Below are 12,810 nucleotides of genomic sequence, written 5' to 3' on the forward strand. Positions count from 1 at the left end.
AGAGTCTCGACTGTTTTTGCTTTTTGTCTTTGAATAGTATCCCAGGCACATGTTTGGGACCTGGGGGCCTTGAAGATGCTTTGGGGGCCCTCACTGAGTTGCTATATTCAGGGGAGGCAATGCGGTGCCTGCAGCTATGTGGCCCCAGATGCTTTCCTTGGGGTCCACCAAGTCACCCTCCCCATCCCAATATTTATTTAAAAACACACACACACACACAGAACGTTTCGTAGTGGCAGCTGGGCTGGCTTCTGAGCTGCCTGAGGGCCTCCAGCTGCTGCTGTCTTCTTTTCCCATAAATGCCTCTGGGCCACATGTGGGGCTCAGAGGCATTCTTGGGACACAAGATGGGGGTGGCTGCAGGCCGATGCCTTCCTCCCCAGCCGCCAAGGAGAAGAAGGGGGGAGGTAAAGGGGCTCCTGTCACTTCTGCCTGAGAAACTTGGGGGTAGGAAGGGCAGCGCTAAGCCAGCAGGGGATAGGGGCCCATCTGGGAGCAGCCCGGGGGCACTTGGGGAGGGGTTGTGTGCTCTGAATGAGTGTGAGCTGCACATGGGAAGGAGAAAGGGTTCGGGGAGGACCCAGAGGGGCAATTTTAGAGGGATCCTGAAAGGGGGGTGTTGTGTGCTTGCAGTGAGGAGGAGAAAGGGGGGTGAGAGAGAGTGTGTGTGAATGGTGGTCTGGAGTGAGGCAGAAAAAGAGAGAGGTGGAACGAGTTGGTCCGCAGAGTGGAGGGAAAGAAAGAGTTTGCCTTCTGTGAAATAGGTTTCTGTTGGTGCTGAAAACTGGTCCAAAAGAGTTGTTTGGTGTGTTGGGTCTCAGCCCTGCTCTCTGCCTTGTGCTTGGGTCTTTCAGCAGGTTGCTTGTCCTTTGCCTTGCCTCCCATGGTAGCCAGTTGCCAAATATGTCCACAGGCCCAGAAGGTGGGGTGTCCCCAGAGAGTCCTCCCCCCGCAGCCCAATGCTTGGTGTAAAGTCCTGTGTCAGGGAGAAGGAGAAATTATTTGGGTTTCCCCCATCTTTCCTCCAAGCACAGCTCTCCTCCCCAGCCCCTTTTCTCCTGATAACAGTCCTGTTATGCTTGACCCACAATGTGATGTGGCTGCAAAAAAGGCAAATGCTATTTTGGGCTGCATTAATAAAGGCATAGCTTCCAAATCCCGGGAAGTACTAGTTCCCCTCTACTCAGCACTGGTTAGGCCTCATCTGGAGTACTGTGTCCAGTTCTGGGCACCACACTTGAAGAAGGATGCAGACAAGCTGGGGAGGGTTCACAGGAGGGCAACAAAGATGATCAGGGGACTGGAAACAAAGCCCTGTGAGGAGAGACTGAAAGAACTGGGCATGTTTAGCCTTGAGAAGAGAAGACTGAGGGGAGATAGGATAGCGCTCTTCAAGTCCTTGAAAGGTTGTCCCAGAGAGGAAGGCCAGCATCTCTTCTCGATCATCCCAGAGTGCAGGACACGGAATAATGGGCTCAAGTGACAGGAAGCCAGATTCCGGCTGAACATCTGGAAAAGCTTCCTGACTGTTAGAGCCATACGACAACGGAACCAATGACCTGGGGAGGCGGTGGGCTCTCCCACACTGGAGGCCTTCAAGACGAGGCTGGACAGCCATCTGTCAGGGATGCTCTGACTTGGATTCCTGCATTGAGCCAGGGGTTGGACTCGATGGCCTTGTAGGCCCCCTCCAACCCTACTGTTCCATGACTCTATGATGCTATGACCCAAGATGCCTCCCGTGGGGATTTGCACCCAGATGTCCCTGGGTGACAGCACTCTCTTGCCTCCACCACAGAGGCTCCCAGGCAGAAGCAGCAGAAGCCCCCCTCCGCGGGAATCCCCAAACCTCCAAGCTGCACAGTGGCCCCAAGTGCATTTTCTGCTACGCACCAGCAATTAGATTGGGGGGGGGGATAATTCATGGGAGGGGGGCCTGTGAAGTGGGGGGGAACCATAGAAGCATTAAGAGCAGCTATTGCATTAAGGGCGACTAAAGATCGTCCAGGTTCTCTGGGGGCAATATCACTTTTGCGCCAGAGGGTTTATTGGCAGCTCTTTTCATTGCTCTCGAAGAGCCTCTGAATAGCTCTCAGGGGAGGAGAGGGAAGACAAGTGTCAACAGATGTGGAGGAGCCTCTCGAGCCGTGGGACGTGCAGGGGGGGAGACTGATGGAGAGCCGTGTGCCCACAAATTTCCCCATCCTCTGAGCCCACTGGGGCCCCTGGTAGTTGGTCTCTTTACCAGCATATCCATCAGCTGGGAAGGGTGGGGCAGCAGCACCCCCCTCCTCAAATATAGTTCCCAACTCCCTCATGATCTGTGTTTCCCTGGCTGGTGGCTGTAGGGAGCGGCTTCCTTGGCAAGACGAGCTGCGCAGATCATCCATTTTCTCTTGGGCTGTGTTTCCACCAGTGATTTACTCCAACCTGGCTGCGCAGTGCGGTCTCTGTGTTGCCATGACATCGTGGCCATTCAGCACCAGCCCCACATTTTATTGCTGAAAACCTGCTTCTTCTGAGACTGGTTATAGTCCAACTTTTCCAGCTTACTATGGCTCCATTACTGACCTGTTTCCACAACCGCACTGGGTCCGGTATCATAGTCCTGCCCATGGGGCATGTAGCCCAGCCTTAGTGGGAGTGTCGCTCTGGCCTCAGTGACCCAACCCTTTCCCCCCGTTTCCGGAAGTTTCATTGCCATTTTGGAGCAGGATGCCGAGGGAGCAACTTTTAAAACATCATTGAAAATAAGCACCAGAAAAATAAGCACCAGCCCACGACCCCAGTCAAGGGGTGTTTCCTCCCATTGTGCTGAATGAGGGTTGCCCTCTTAATGACCACAGAAATAACAGAGAAGCCCCTCGACTGACAGGGCACATATCAAAGCCCATTTCCTTAAATGCGATTAAGCGCGATCTCGAGGCTCTGGTCCATTGCCTTAGGACATAACTCCTTCACAGCTTCCATATAGAGGTGGTGGGCTCTCCCACGCCGGAGGCGTTCAAGACGAGGCTGGGCAGCCACCTGTCAGGGATGCTCTGACTTGGACTCCTGCATTGAGCAGGGGGTTGGACTCGATGGCCTTGTGGGCCCCTTCCAACCCCACTATTCTATGATTCTGTGATCCCGTGCATTAAAATGGGGGCTGGTTTCCGTCTCTTTCCCACAACAAACCCATTACTGTCTCGTCAGAAGTAACTCCCATTGTGGTGGATGAGGTCCTCTGGGTTAAAAGGAGGGCTGGTTTCCTCTTTGTGTTCTCCCCCGCTTTCCCAGCACAGGCATGTGTGTGTCTACTTGGAAGTAACTCCCACTGTGCTCAATGCATTTCAGGCTTGCTCCTGAAATGCAGGTGCATCTGGACTTGCAGGGGAAAGGGGGGAGAGGGGGAAGCCTCCTTCACAGCAAAGCTGATTCCTTTTTAAAAATCCGGTTCTCCTCCGTTAGCTTCTCCTTCCGTTGTCCTGGAAAGACGGCCGAGGGGGCGGGATCACCGAAGAGGTCCTCGGGCCCAGCCCAGGCTCCTCTCAGGCTCCGCCCAGCCACGGATCCGATTGGAGCCCAGTGGACACGGCACAGCGCCCGGGCCACAGCGATGGCAAGCCGGGTCTTTCGGGGCCGTGGAAACGGGGACTGGAAAGGAGGAGATGTGACTGGGGAAACATCGCAATGAGGTTGCAAATGAAGTGAAGCCCAGAGCGGGGAAACACGCCCTTGGGGAGTCTTTAGGAAGTTGTTTTAATTTTAACTTCAGGGCCCCAGCAACAAGCCTGCCTCTGTTCTCCCAAGCGGAGCATGCTGGTCCCACAGAAAGAGAAGCAGAGAGCAATGGAAAAGGATCAGCCAAAAATATTTCCCCCACTTTGAGGCACTGTGACATGACAGTCGTTTGCTCTTACAATGTAAAAGAGCAAGAAGTTGGAAAAGACGATATTAAATCCACTTCAAATAGTCCAGTATTCCAAGGGGCACCATTGCAGACAAAAAAATGCCTTCCATGTGTAGTGCCTGAAAGGCCTGAAGTGTTTAGGGAGCTGCTCTATTAGTGCAAAGCCCCAGTTTTTCAGTTTCCATATGGTATGGGAAAGATTGTTTGCTGATTTCCAGCTAACAGCTATGACCAACCAGGCCGCTGTCCAGAAAAAGGTCAGGTGCTGTTTATGCCCTATTTGTGTATTAGAGTCCATATAGAGAGATAGTAGTCCCAGTTTTGCAGACAGTGTAAGCAATCCCACTGCCTGAGGTGGGAGGACATCCACATGCATCTCCCCCCCAGCCCCCACGTCTCTGTACCAGGTGGAGCCCAGTATTGTCACCCACAGCACTTCTGTGGAAGAGATTACCCCTTTAGGAGTTCTAGTCCACTTGACACTATGCCCTCTCTGACGTGCAGGGCAACGCCTCCCCCAGGACGCCCTTCCCCGTCCTTCCTGTGGAGTTCCTATCCAGAGATGACCGCATCCCACTGGTTCTCTCTGCTCCACCAGGCTTCTGTAATGCCCACTATATCCAGGTTCTCCTTTAAAATCAAGCACTCCAACTCTCCCATTTTGGCTCAGAGGCTTCTAGCATTTGCATAGGAACACCTATAACATGGTATCCCCCCCCCCCAAATCCTCTGGCATCCTGTGAGGAGGCAGCGGGGGTCACTGTCCAGCCCCCTCGGCATTGCTGGCTGCCTCGCAGCAGCAGCCAGCCACAGTCCGGCTGGCTAAGCAGAAGACAAGGGAATCGGGACAGGGGCTCTTTAAACGGGTCCAGGGCTCTGAGGGGGGAGGAAGAGGTGGGGCAGAAGCACAGGAGATGAGCCTGAAGGCTGGAAGCTCAAGGGGGAGGCGAGGGGCTCAGAGGCTGGACGGAGCCACTAGAAGGCACAAAGGCTGGAAGGCAAAGAAGGGGAGAAGGGCGGGGGGGGGCAGCTGGGCCTCCTTGACGGCCAGGGGCCTACAGCCAAGGAGGCTCTGCTAGCAAACCCAGAGGAGACCTACCTGTGCTGTCAGCAGCAGTCAGAAGCCCACAGGAACTGGCGGGTGAGAAAAGACTGGCGTGAGTCCCCAGCAAGCTCAGCAACAGGTCCTCCTGCCCCTGCCCTCCTCCTCAACCAGCCGTCTGTCAGCAGCCCCTCAGTCCTCCAGCTACTGCTCCAGGGTCATGCGCTCCAACCCCACAGCTACCTGCCCTGTAGACCTTCAGCCTGCTCCAGCAGCCGCTTACCAGCATTGCCCTGAGCGCGTCCACCCCAGGCCTGCAGCTCCTTGCCTCATGGTGTGCCTGGTATCCAGGACCCTGCAGATGCTTGCTGTTCTTGGTCGAGAGAGTCTGCGCCTTATCCCGGAGCTACTTACTACAGGTGCCGCGAGGAGATCCCAGTCCTGCAGCTACTGATCTGACTGACCCCGTGCTGTAACAGGCATTAATAAAGTCCGTGATTGCTGCATTTTTGTGGTCCCCATAGTCATTTGGGATGGAGAGGACAGAGGGACCTGCTCCCCTTGCCCTTTGATTGGCTATTATGTTCTACCATGTGCGCCTGGTCTATTTCCTCCCCTTCTACATTTGGGCAATCAAAAACATTTTCATCTTTGGGATGATTTAACCCAAACTGGATGCTTCCCAGTCCTGTTGGCTTTCCCCCAGGGTTTAGTTTAAAAGCTGCTCTGCCACTCTTTTCATGTTTAACACCAGCAGTCTGGTTCCATTTTGCTTCAAGTGGAGTCCATCCCTCTTGTACAGGCCCGACTTGTCCCAAAATGTTCCCCAGTGCCTAACAAATCTGAACCCCTCCCGGCACCACTGTCTCATCCACACATTGAGACTCCTCGGCTTCGCCTCTCTAGCTGGCCCTGCACGTGGAACAGGTAGCATTTCCGAGAAAGCCACCTTGGTGGTCCTGGATTTCACCCTCCTACCTAGCAACCTAAATTTGGCTTCCAGGACCTTGCGACTATATTTCCCCACATCGTTGGTACCAGCATGGACCACAACCACTGCTAGGCTATCTAGATGGTGCATGATGTCCGCAACCTTTGCACCAGGCAGGCAATTCACCATGCGGTCCACGCGCCCATCACAAACCCAGCTGTCTGTGTGTCTAATGGTCGAATCTCCCACTACCACAAGCCCCCCTTCCCACGGAGGCACATCTTCGGCATGAGAGGATATTTGTTCATCTTCTGAGGAATGGGTCCCTTCTGAGGGATCATTTCCCTCTTCCTCAGAATGACACCCTCCTTCCCTGAGACCCACATTCTCCATGGCAGCAGAGGAACTGTCCCCCTGGGAGTGGGACACAGCCGATAGGTCCTTGAAGGACTCATCCACCAACCTCCCTGCCTCTCTTAGCTTCTCCCGGTCAGCAACCTGCGCCTCAAGCGAACACACTTGTTCCCTAGGAGCCAGGAGCTCATTCCTCTGAGCATACACCCATGACTTCTGTCCAGCAGGCAGATAGTCGTACATGTGGCACTTAGTGCAATACACTGCATAGCCCCCACCCCCCTGCTGCCTTTCTGCTTTGCTGTGTTTTTATTTGGGTGTGTTTTCCCAACTATTTTCCCGATGATGGAACCAATTACCTGGGGAGGCGGTGGGCTCTCCCACACTGGAGGCGTTCAAGACGAGGCTGGACAGCCACCTGTCAGGGATGCTCTGACTTGGATTCCTGCACTGAGCAGGGGGTTGGACTCGGCCTTGTAGGCCCCTTCCAACCCTACTATTCTATGATTCCCTGCTTATAGAATCATAGAGTTGGATGGGGTCTTTTAGGTCATCTAGTCCACCCCGCACCCCACCCGCCACATATACACACACATGCTGCTCAGTCCAGGAACTCCAGCGCTAGGCAAGAGATGGCTGTCCAGCCTCTGCTTGAAGACCTCCAGCAAGGGAGAGCCCCCCCCCTCACCACCAAGGCAATTGGTTCCATAGCTGAGCTGCTCTTTCTGTTAAGAAGTTCTTCCTAGTGTTCAACTGAAATCTGCCCTCTTGTAACTTAAGCCTATTTGATCTAGATCAGCAATCTGGGGACAGACGGCAAGTCTTTGCCCTCTTCTATGCAACAGTTCTTCAGGCCTTTGTAGAGTGCTGTCATGCATCTCTCTTTCTCTCCACATGTGCGCACCCCCCCCGCCTTCTCTTCTCCAAGCTAATCATACTCAGTTCCTTCAGCAAATTTATTTTCCATACCTCTGAACATCTTTGTTGCTCTCCTCTGAACCTGTTCCAATTTGCCTATGTCCTTCTTAAAGTGCAGGGCCCAGAACTGGACACAGTACTCCAGATGAGGTCTGACTAGTGCAGAATAAAATGGAATTATTAGTTCCTGTGACTTGGAAACTCTGGTTGTATTAACATGGCTGGCCTAGAATTATATTAGCCTTTTCTGCAAATACATGGCAATGCTGACTGATATTCCCCTTCTGAACAATTATACCCCTGAGATCCTTTTCACATGTGCTGTTACTGAATTTCCCCATCCTAAACCTGTACATTGTTATTTTGTTTTGTTGCCTGAATATAGAACTGTCCATTTCTCTTTGTTGAGGAAAGAGCGAAGGAACTGAGAACGTTTAGTCTTGAGAAGACTGCAGGGAGATATAATAGCACTTTTCCAGTACCTAAAGGGTTCTCACTCAGAAGAGGGCTGCAACCAAGACTGTAGGACACAAAATAATGGGCTTAAGCTGCATGAAGGTAGATTTTGGTTGAACATCCAGGAAAGCTGCCTAACCAACAGGTCAGACAGACATTGTCTTTTTGACACTAAAGGTCTTCAGGCTTTAAACCTTTAAACCGACAGCCGTCTGCCAGGGATGCTTTAAACTGGATTCCCTCACTGAGCAGGGGGTGGGGCTCGATGGCTTAAATGGCCCCTTCCAACTCTATGATTCTAAAAATTTAATGTTGCTAATTTCAGTTCAGCTTTCCATTCTGTCAGGGTCATTTTGGATCATAATCCTGAGGGGTTAGCTTGCCCTCCCAGTTTTCTGCCATCTACACATTTGATAAGGATTCCCTCCACCCCTTCATCTAATCTTCAAGAACTCCCACCCATCTTGGGCTCCTTTTCTCTGCCATTTATTTAGCCATGAAATTTTAACTAGCACTCCTCTGTTTATTAAAATCAATTTTCCTAAAATCCAAGTTTCAGGTTGATTCCCATCTGTAGATGAGAAGGGAAAACCAGAGGAAGTATCTAAGTGTCGGATTCAGACAGGATATTGTATGAGATCCCCACCCTACTAACAAATCCTGGCAATTACAGCTCATGCAATATAATCTGGTATCTATAAATTATCCAAACCAATAGGCCAGCTGTCCCAAGCAAACCGCAAATTGCATCTCATGAAGTTTATTGTATCCTTTACATCTATGCCTTGAACAGCAGAGGGCATCATGCAGGTTGGATACCTCTTTCAGAATTACATCTCAGACCGAGCAGTCGTGACCTTTGCACGAAGAATTGTATTGGCCAAAATATGTAGTGCCAGAGATCTACTGGTGAGGAGGGGTGTTGGAATTAACTGGCATTTTATGAATACCTCCCCAGCTCTCTCCCTGGGACCTTCAAGAGCTAGGATCCAACAGTCTTCAAATATGGCATTTGACCCGCCGGTTGGCATGGTGGAGTTGAGTCCCATGTCAGAACTTAAAACAGCTCCCTTAGACCAACTATCTAAGAATATCCCACTCAAGGGTAAATTGCAGAGCACCACCAGTACTTTATAAATGGTAGAAATCTATTCCATGGTAACCTAATCTATGGAAGAGGCTGGATTGATAGTTTCTCCAGCCTTTCTCTCACAGCTCAGCAAGACACCTTGTGGAGACGTTTCATCTCTAAAAGAGGTTTTGTTGACCAAGTCCAAGCAGGCTACAGAGCTTCCGTCAAGCCAAACTGGCCTAGACGTTTGGAATTTTCAGGATGGAGAGAAGGCTTGTTCTGATCTGCCTAGGCAGGAGGCACTTCCAGCGGATCCCCTAAACACAATCAGCCCCCTGAAGGGTTTAAATGTTAGGGGGAAAAATTTCCGCATCAAATTTACACATTTGCAGAGACAGAGGGAGGATTAAGGGACCCAGTGAAACAGCAGCCTCCAGCCAAGGGTGCTAGTGTGTGCACACAGCAAGGCACAGCCTGCAGAAGGACTGAGCAGATTGGTACAGGCGGGAGTGGGGGTCCATTCTGCTTTCAGCGAGTGTGGAATACGCAAGGAAGTCCAGCAGGAAAGTCCTGCCCCAATTATGGGGAGTGTGGATGGCGGGAAGTCAGCTGTGATTGCATCTGCCGGGGATGCTCTGACTTGGATCCCTGCACTGGGCAGGGGTTGGGCTCGATGGTCTTGTGGGCCCCTCCCAACCCTACTATTCTATGATTCTGTGATATTTAGAAAATGAACCCCCACTTGATTATAATAGTGGGAGATTTCAATGCCAGAATCAGTGGAAACAAAAATAAGTTAGCAGGTCATCTAAATATTGAGGAAGAGGAATTATTAATTGTCTTCGCACAGATTCTGAGAGATAAGTTGGTGAACCTACTGGGTTATACATTTTTGGAGTTCCTGTTCACAAGGAATTATTTAATATTAAATGGGTCCTATCCTAAAGACACCCCAGGAAACTTCACCTAATCATCAATAAGAGGACAAATCAATAATCAATTGATTATGTGTGTGTTCCCATGAATAAGATTAGGAACTTTATCAATTTTGAGGTTATCTCTATGGGCCATTGTGATCATCAGTCTCTGAGGTTTGATTTTTTTTTTTTTAGAGAGAGGATGGAAGTTCTCAGATTTTTGCTCATGAAGAGTATCAGGTCGGAGTTGAATTAGTTGGCCAAAGGAAGGTTAAATGGAATAATCTCATAATGGATACAATTAATAGTACTGTTTATCAGAGCAGATGTTATTCATATAACATATTGGATTCCTGCATTGAGCAGGGGGTTGGGCTCGATGGCCTTGTAGGCCCCTTCCAACCCTACTATTCTATGATTCTATTGCAACTAGATGTTAATTCAGCAAATATATTGCATCTGTATCAGCATATAATGAGAAATCTCTAAAGCCATATTTGACCAGGAACAATTATGGAGTACCCCCCCACACACTCAATCTCAAAAAGGCTGGTTCGACCTGGACCATAGAAAGGCTTGATCAATAATAAGAAGATAATAATAAGAAGATATGCTAGGGAACTGAAGTCTGACTACTCCCCTGAAACAATTAAAATATTTGTAAACAAGAAAAAAGAATATAGGGAGCTAATTAGAAATAAGAAAATGATATTACAAAGACATATCAAACAGTGGCTGCTTATTTTGGCCAAATTGTTTGACCATATTAATCTAGCTGTGACCTCCCAAAGGGCTGGAACACTTCTATAGTAATTCCGATCTTTTAAAAAGGGGATCATAAGCTCCCCTCAAACTATGGGCCAATGAGTCTTATAGGTATTGCAGCCAAATTATATGCAAGACATCTGCTGAACAAACTGGAAGACTGGGTTACTATGAATACTATTCTTATAGAAGAACAAGCTGGGTTCCGAGCTGGTTATTCAACAATGGATCATTGTTTTGTATTAGATCATTTGGTTAATAAGTATGTAACCGAATGAAAGTTAAAATTGCATGTGGCATTTGTTGGTTTCCAAGCAGCCTTTGACATTATTAATAGGAGCAGGTTATGGGCTAAACTGGCAGAGTTAAACATGGATTGATGCCTCTTGATCTTACTACAATTGTTACATGAAAACTCAAATATTCAGGTGAGATTTTCCCCTGTTGGATATGTGTTGGACAATGCTGCAGTATCTCGGGGTGTTAAACAGGGATGTGTCCTGGCTCCCCTTTTATTTAATTTATTTGTAAATGATATAGCTTCCGATTTGAGTAGTGACCCATTTTTTTCCGGTAAAAGTAGAAGAAAGGAAACTGTCTTTTCTCCTCTGTGCTGATGACCTGATCCTCATCTCACATACTCAGCTTGGCCTGCATAGATTACTATCAGCAATGGCTGAATATTCCTCCCAAAACTATTAACAAATCTATTAACTATGGGAAAACTAAAGTTATGGTCTTTGGACATAGATCCCTAATGCATACGTGGAGAATAAATCCCCACCCCACTAAGTATCCTCTTATCATTATTTGGGTATTCTTTTTTCATCCTCAGGCGGCCGGGGGGCCCATTTTAAGTCTCTGAAATTAAAGATAAACCAGCAAATATATTGGACTAATGAAGTTCTGGCGCACAAGGGGTGGTTATCAAATCTATCCAATTCTAACCTTTCTGAAATCAAAACTAGTCTCTCAATGTGCATATGGAGGAGAGATTTGGGGTTCACAAATCCCATACGATGTGGAATTGTTTCAAAACAAACCATTAAGGACTATTCTTGGTGTATCAAGGAGTACTCCGGCTTCATTTCTATGTTTGGAAACCAGTGTAATGCCAGTTAAAACTACTACTACTATTACTATTATTAGGGCCTTTAATTATTGGCTCAAAATTTTTTTCTCACCTCCAACCAAATTACACAAATTGTGTTTTTTAATGCTAATCCACCAAATACAGTATCTTGGTTTCAGAGATTAAGGGAGCAATCCTATCTAGATAGGCGTCCGCCTCCGAACTCAGAGGCGACCGCCTATCCAAAGCAGGCAAGGGAAGCACGGAGGGGATCATTCCCTCTGCACTTCTCCTGCCCTGCTTTTTTGGCTGGACAGCCGACTGTAGCTGTCTAGCTGCGAGAGGACGGAGCGGGGAAGGAGGCTGCTGTACGACGCAAAGGGTGTGGCGCACAGGCAGTTCCGCCCCGGAGCGCCCCAGCCACGCCCCGTTCCAGCTGCTCTGCGCTCCTCTTGCAAGTGTGGAGGATGGGGCTGTTCTGCACTGCCTCTGAGGGGTGGTGCCACCGCCTGGCTCCAGCCTCATGGAAGCATGCGATGGGCCACTCCCCCCGCTCTGCCGCCTGACGTGGGGGTTCCCCCTCATGGGCAGGCTGGCCCTGCTCTGGTAGGTGGGCAGTCCAACTGAAGCAGCCCTGATGTTCTCTTCGCCTGCTCCTCTCCCCCACTTTTTGTTTATAAGCTGACTTTCCTTCAGTCTAGGTCTATACCATGCCCCTTATCTGAGAACTTCTTATCCCTTTCCAAAATTTGGTTTAGTCTAATTTCTGGCTCAGGTTCACTGCAGCTTGTTGAGACTTCACTGAGAGCGCTGAGCTGGAAAAAAAACCCTGTAGTTTTCTTCAGAATTTCCCTTCTAGTGTTCATCCCCCGAGCTGTAAATTTCCACAGGATTGCCCCAGTGCTAATCCTGTGGAGGCTTTTTGCACATAATTCCCTTGCTGTGCTCTTCTTTTCTGACCGTGATTAAATAATTACAGGTGTATATGTACTTTATCTTTGTAGAGGCATTTAACTTGCCTGTCTGCTTAACGGTTTCCCTCTATGCTTTGTCACTGGGGCCCTAACATATCATCAGCTAGGGCTCACTTCAGATGTAGGGAGTCTGAAAAGGGAGTCTGAAAAACTGAGTCAAATAGAGGTGGCAAGAGCTTCTATTCTAGATATTCTAGAGCTTGTCACCAAATTTAAAATGAACAAATCACTGGGACCAACCAACCGAAGTTCTTGAAGAACTTGTCCTGTCTGGGCCAAGTCCCATCTTGGCACATATGCCACTAGATTGTGGGTTAGGCAAGACCAGGAGATTAATGATGCCAGTCAGGAACTAAGACAGTCCAAAAAAGCAGGGTCTTCAGGCAAAGGCAGGATCAAACACGGTGGATCAGCTCG

This window comes from Heloderma suspectum, chromosome 13, assembly GCF_057233095.1.
Source record: "Heloderma suspectum isolate Gila_16-S chromosome 13, 16-S_ref, whole genome shotgun sequence".
NCBI classification, from domain to species: Eukaryota; Metazoa; Chordata; class Lepidosauria; order Squamata; family Helodermatidae; genus Heloderma; species Heloderma suspectum.